General features: G+C 37.1%; 1 protein-coding gene across 4 annotated transcripts in view; it reads left to right on the top strand.

Annotated features, from left to right (window-relative positions):
- The first annotated feature begins 4,416 nt into the window (after nt 1-4,416).
- The window catches only part of LOC131436539 (peroxidasin), a 416,998-nt gene continuing 414,261 nt past the window's right edge, over nt 4,417-7,153 (top strand). For 2 of the 4 annotated variants that reach the window (XM_058605297.1, XM_058605294.1), the window contains exon 1: nt 4,417-5,540. The gene's annotated coding sequence lies outside the window, so the exon portion shown is untranslated. The remainder of the gene's footprint in view (nt 5,541-7,153) is intronic. The other 2 variants (XM_058605296.1, XM_058605295.1) reach the window with 2 other exon arrangements.

The raw sequence follows: 7,153 nt of genomic DNA, 5'->3' as shown, positions 1-7,153 counted from the left end.
GTAATCAGTTCGATAATTGAATTGATTGCCGATCGTTCGGTAATTGCTGAACTGTCAAACAACTACCGTAAACTGTAAACCAAATGGATCTAACAGATTGTTCGGTAATTTTTGTTTGTTTTCCTTTGGTTAAAATTCTGGATTTTCGGATTTCAAAAAACAACACATATTCACAAAAACGAATGAAGAAAATGGTTTTATTCCACGAAAAATTTAAAGAGTGTCAGATGTTACGACTGACCGGAATGATAAGCGCCTTTCAAAACACTGCACATTCCGTCGAGTCCAACAAACATTACCCTTGAACGATTTGTGTTGGCAGCAAGTGGACTACTGATACAAAATTATTTTCTGCCTTTAAGTAAACAAAAAGCTGTTAGTGGCTCTAATGTCTTAAAAACTTTTATCACCTGTACCTCAATCCATTCGATGAACCCTTCAACATTTTTTTCGTTTGATTAATAAAAAAACACTGACTGAATATTTTAATAACTGTTTGACAGTTAGTTTCATGACAATCAGCTTTCACAGAAGTTCGGTTATTGGAAGATAACTTTACCAAACGGACAGTATGATTTTTACCGTATTCGGCGACTATTCAGGTTTACCGTATCAATTGTATATCTAATACAGAATTCTGTAATAAAAATTTACGTTAAACTGATCGTTCGGTGAAAATTTGCATAATTGTTGTAAAATAAAACCCATGTACCGAAATATCGTTTATTTCTATAGATTACCGAAAATTCTCGTCAAAAATATTACTGAACAAAAGAATTGAATCTTAGTGTGTAGTTTTTGATTCTTAAGTTTACCACAAGTGTAGTATTTTTAAACATCGTGTTGCAGTATAAGACTGTTCCTGCGCAGGCAAGAAAATAGAACAAATTTTCATGAGTCGCCATTTTTGCGTACGGTTTTAGTTTGTTTTCTCCATCGTTTTTATCGTGAAATGGATAAAGAAAAAAATGAAATAATTGTTGGCGATATCATTGCTGATAAAGGTTTAATCTCAGGTATAAGTTTTTCTAAAAATATGTGAAAAAATAATACAAAGGGTAAACAATTTCACTCTAGATGCAGATAAAATTCTGGAGCTGCGTGATTTGATTGATTCTTGGATGTTGAACCCCGCCTGTTGTATAAATTCTTTTCGGTGTGATCTAAATAATGTTGAGAATGATATAACTTTATAGGCCATTGTATCACACTTGAATATCTGAAAATTCTAGATGAAAGGGCACTGAATGATATATTTTCGGTGTCGAAAAAGACAGAACTCAAACTCGTTGTGATTTATTAATAATGTAATAAGCAAATAGTATAATCGTACTATATTATTAGATATTCTACTTGAATTTACCAGAATATAGAAATGCTCAAATATACGATCAATTGATTCAAATTAATCGAGATGTATATTCTACAAGATTTATTTTTTGCCTTTCAGTGTAGGGACCAAAAATCAATTAGTTTTAACACAATTATATAGTATTTAATTATATTTGTACGTGAACTACTCGTGCAGCTATTTCAGGCGTTGTTTTGATGTAGTAGTCGCTTGCCTATATGTGCGTACAATAAACAATGTCCGCGATAATCGTTGCTTTCGCGATGTAATGAGGTTTGTTCGCAAATCTGGATACCCCTGAGTACATATATGTTTATAAACGCTTGACATATTTTGCAAACTGATGAACGTATGTCTTTTCTTTGTGAAAAATCAATTTTTGGGTGATACTATAAGCTTTTAGATCGAAGATGGCGTCGAAAGAAGAGCAAGCGCAAAAAGCAATTGTTTGCGGTCGCAATGAAAATCCGGATCTGCTAGTAAGAAAACTTGCAAAAAAGCTTGATTTTCCTGCAAGCACTGTTCATAACGATCTTAACCCTTTCGATACACATTTGACAACAGCCAAGAAGGCATCGAGTGGAACAAAAACAGATCTCAGGACAAGAAAAAGAAGGACAAGTTTCCCAAAAATGTTGGTTTGACAGTTAATTTGCAGCTGTGGTCGAACAAGCCAAAGCTCCATCACTACCAGAACGGTAATTCAAAAAAAAATTATTTGTAAATCGGTTCACACATGCCAGAGAACACTTGCTACATATGTTACACTTTTTCCAACATTATTTTATATACAAAGAAGATTTCAAGAGTCATAATTCATCATTGTTTTGGAGCATAATGCTTTTTATTGCGGGGAACAGTGCAGTAAAACTTCATTCAATTCAATTGAAATCGACTGTGGCATCACTCAACTGTCGTAAACTTCACATTCCTTACACACAAGATTCGCTGACGTACCGAACGGGCAGCATTCAGTTCTTCATTCGTTTCTATTTCAGTTGAAGCTCAGTTGAACCACCGTCAGTTGATCTCTTAAAATAACAAAAATGATGAAAAAATTTTTGCTAATTTTTTTCAGAGTTATCGTTCAACAAAATGAGTTCTAATGTTTTGCATGGTAAAAAGCATCATTCGAACAACATTTTGCATTTTTTTCGTGGAAAAATATTGAGAAATAAGTCGGTGAAGAGGTATTTTTGAGGACTCTTTTTAAAAATCATGATTTGCGGTGTCCACTGCATCTCAGCGTAGACTAATCAGAAGTGAACAAATCAAAGCGTTTCTGTTTGATTTATTTTTAATTTTTTGAATTTTTGGTGGTTGTTCAAAGTGAAAACTAAGATTTTTCACGAAAAAATCCGCCGTTTTGTAGCTGTAAAACCTCCCCAAAGTAACAAACAACGAAAAGGAAAACATTGGGGTCTGTTTTTTGATATGTAAAAAGTGTACAAAATTAGAAAAAAAATATTGAAGTAATTTTTGAATGACGATGGACACGGACTTTCAAAACCTACATTCGAGAAAAACGCGTTTAAAGTTTTTTGTCTATAAAATCGAAGGAAACAATTTATTACTCAAGGGAGCCCGTAGGGTCTAACATTAAAAAAAAATCATATTTTTTTCTTTTATAAGTTTTTATAAATTTGGGTCTGTGCGCCGAACTTTTACTTTTTCGCAGTATGAGATAAGCAAAGATAAAGGCCCTGAGTTTTGTTCCGACAGGCTTGAAAATTTCACAAAATATTCTTGAAAATACAAACAAATAATAAATGATTTTTCAAAAGTGTTAGACCCTACACCGCCCTTTAAGGCAAATTAAAAGACTGAAAAGTTGATCGCTTTGAAATAAGTGTTTTTATCAATCAATTCTACCAGAATGATGAAAAATTGTGTTTCTCAGCTGTATTGCTATAAAATACTACCTCTCAGTCACCGGATTAGACTTTTTTATGTTGCCACATCGGTCATTGATATTCTATCAAATTTTAAGCTTGATACCTGGACATTCGTAAAAATTACGCTGTATTGAGTCGTCGATTCTGTACAATTTTCGAAATAGAATTGAATTTGCAACAACGAGTTTTCATTAAATTTTGCGTTGAAACCGGTTTCAATGGGGCGACGACATTGTAAATGTTAGAAGAGTGTTTTGGTAACGATACTCTGAAGAAAACAGTCGTTTATCAGTGGCACGACATCGAAAATCGACGAAAACATCAACAAAATCAAAGAATGGATGACCGTAGACCGCAAATTGACTATTAAAAAAATGACAGAGGAGTTGGATATTGTTTTTAGACCTGTTCAAGACATTTGCGTGAAGCAATTTGCCGAAAAAGACCAGATTTGTGGGCAAACATCTCGTGAATCTTGCACCACGACGACGTACCGTCACACAATGCCATCGTTATCCGTGAACATTTGGCTGAAAATTAAACGAATTCCATTCAGCAATCACCGAATTTACCTGATTTGACTCCCTGTGATTTTTTCTTATTCGGTCGACTCCGTGGATCGCGTTTCAGCATACGAGATGAGATTATGTAAAAATCACAGATGGCTCTGATAGCCATACCGAATATTGAATATAAAAAATGTTTCGAAGATTGGATCAAGTGCTGGAGTACTTTGAAGGGGACAATATCGATTTTGATGATCAATCTTGTATTTTTATTTTTTTGAATACATAAATTCTCGATGAAAATATATAAATACATTTAGAAATATCTCAAAATCTTTTTAAGGAGGACATATTATATCACTTTGCCCTATTTATGAAAACGGGTTTCACTTATTCGATTCAACGGCTCATACATTCGAAACTGTTGATAACGGTTCGTGTGTCAAATTTCGTGGAATCTCAAATTCTATAAACAATTCGGATTGCTGGCATCTCTGGCCGCCGCCCGACATGTTTTAATCTCGCAATGCCTTCCGTCGCTCGTGAGAACAGTTCTTAGCTTTTTTCTCCCATTCTCTCTCGGCATCCTGCGTTTGATAAAGTGCAGACGCTGCTGAGATAAAAACTACAAACCAGGATGGTCGCATGTTGATGCTCGCCAGAATCCGTAGAATCTGTCAGTCTTTCGGAGACCGGTATTCGATCTGGACGTATCGGGCTGTGTTCAGTTCAGTTTAGTGTCACATAGGTGTTGTTGAAGGGGCGGCCGACCAACCAACCACCCACCTGCCCACCTGCCGACGCTGTCCGATTTTGGGATGTGGAGGGGATGAAGAATTTGTTCGATTGTGTCGGAACCTAGACGTCGGCGAACTGCAGTTTGGGGTAGGTCCTTCCGAACGCTGGCTGGAGAATTATCTTAAAGCCGGGTGGTGCCGCGTGGAAATTAAACGTGTGATTCACTATCGGGGTCTTGTGATTAATTAATTAGACATTGTTAAAATTGGATCAAGTGTGCCGCTACAAGCTGATGTGTGACATGCTTTCGCAATTATGAGTTCATGAGCGTACATTTCTTCCAGCATAAATTATTCCAAAGCAGATCTAGCGGGTGAATGCGATAAGAGTTTTGAACGCGGATAGAATTCTACTCGAAAGACGGAATGTTCTGAGCTGCAGCGACTCGGGTGTCAAGTACAGAACTTTCATCTTATCTCCGACTTCCGGTAGGTTAGGAGCACTGCATTGGAACTAACTGTTATTGTTTCCCTAAATGGGCGCAACATTTTGCGTCCAAGAACAGTATCCATACAAGAAGAAGAATACATTTAAATTTAAAACAAAAAGGGAAAGCGTGTGGAAGACAGAAAATCTAAGTTTATATTATTGTTTCATGGATTAAATCCTTTTGTGCAAACGAACAATAAAACGAACGCAAAACTGCCTCAGCAGGAAAACCACATACTGTTGTCGTTGGGTGGGCGGAAAAGGATAAAGCGTAGCGAAAAAGAAAAGTGATTATTGTGCTGTAGTGGATTTTGGTGGATAAGCGGGAGGATTGTGTACGGAAGAGGAGAAAGCCATTCCCCGGTGTGTATAAATGTTTGAGGATTTGCTGAATTTACAATCGTCTGTGTAAAGACAACAGAGAGAAGGTTGTCTAACGGTGGCGTTTTAATCGCGGTCTGTTGATTCGATCCCGGCTTACCGGGCTTCTCCATCGAGCGAGACTAATACATAAATCGTGTTCCGTGATAGTGAGCGAGAGCAAGGATACCAGGACGGAAGGTAAGCTCTGTTCTACCGAACAATGTATGTACAATGTTAGAGAAGCCAACGGTGGACAAAGTTATTTTGGTTTAGTTAGGTATTTGTTGTGGTATTGGCTATCCCTTACTCCAGTATCTTTCGAGCTGAGTGTCATTCTAAACTAAGATCTATACCGATATTATTTCTTGGTATTGCAAACATTTCCCTTCAAGATATAAAACAACAGGAGTACACTACCGAGAAATCAAGCCAAGAATACAGACACTTTGTTCGAATAGGCGTGAAATAGAACTCTCGTTTTTGTGTACGCTTGGATAAAATAGGTTCCGCTCCGATTCTCGTTTTATCGTTTGAAGCCTTCATCTAACCGCAAAATGGAAAAAAATCATCTGCTCTTCAATGCATAGTTGAAGTTTTTTTTAGTTTGCTCAAAAAATGATGATACCAAAAACATTATTGAATCACTTGATTTAGAGCTTGGTAAATTATGACTCTTGGTTTCTGAATTGTTTTCTTTCTCTTTTTTACTCGTTCTATTTCTATATACATTCCATTGTCTATAATAAAATAAAGACTGTCCGAGATAGTATGGGTGCTTCAAGTTTTCGGTGGAAATAAAACAAAAGTTCAGATTAGTATTCTCAACATTTTTTTTCCCATAAATACGTTTATTTCATAGGCAATATACATAAGTGTTTCATCGTCGTGGCATCCACAAAACATAGTACTTTAAACCTAATACATTTCGAATATCATATTAGTATGTTGGTATTCATTAGTTAATCTAAAACCTGTTTTTATCGGGGGCGGCCCGTTTGGCATAAGGTCATTTGGCATAATACCGTTTGGCATAACGCTGTTTGGCATAATGGTTATTTGGCATAACAGTTATTTGGCATAATGGTCTTTTGGCATAATGGTCATTTGGCATAATGCCATTTGGCATAATAATAATGGGATTTGCAATATTTTAATCTAATGAAAATTTTCGTATGTGTTTCGATCGATTGATGTTGTGCAAGGAACACTCGAACGAAATATGTGAAACCTTTTTATATAAGCAACTCACTTAGTGCCAGCACAATATTCTGTTCGTCATAGATGATTCAGGTCGAGACGGCCGAAGGCCGCGAGTGCGCCGGCGACCCGCCGTCGGAAGCGCCGGCCACTGCGGCGGGGCAGCGCCCCCGCAGAAATCACCTCTGTCTAGTTGCGGGCGTTTGCCCGGAGTACCCAAAGCTAGGAGCTATCCCTCAGTTAAGTCCGAACGAGCGGCAGCGAGGTCGGACACCAGGTCATTAAAAACGATGCGGCGTAGCCGCATTAGACCTTTCAAAATTGCACTAAATTAGAACAATTTCTATTGAGCAGCATGTTCATCTGTTATGCCAAATGACTGTTATGCCAAATGACCATTATGCCAAATGACCATTATCCCAAATAACCATTATGCCAAATAACCATTATGCCAAACGGCGTTATGCCAAACGGTATTATGCCAAACGACTTTATGCCAAACGTGGTAGCCCCGTTTTTATCAAACGAGTTGCTAACAGTTCGGCTGAAAAGTTCGTATCGTTTCTATGAGAGGGCGCCACTAGAATTAAATCCATACCATTTTCAGTTAGTAC

This window comes from Malaya genurostris, chromosome 3, assembly GCF_030247185.1.
Source record: "Malaya genurostris strain Urasoe2022 chromosome 3, Malgen_1.1, whole genome shotgun sequence".
NCBI classification, from domain to species: Eukaryota; Metazoa; Arthropoda; class Insecta; order Diptera; family Culicidae; genus Malaya; species Malaya genurostris.
This window is presented reverse-complemented; position numbering and strand designations above follow the sequence as displayed.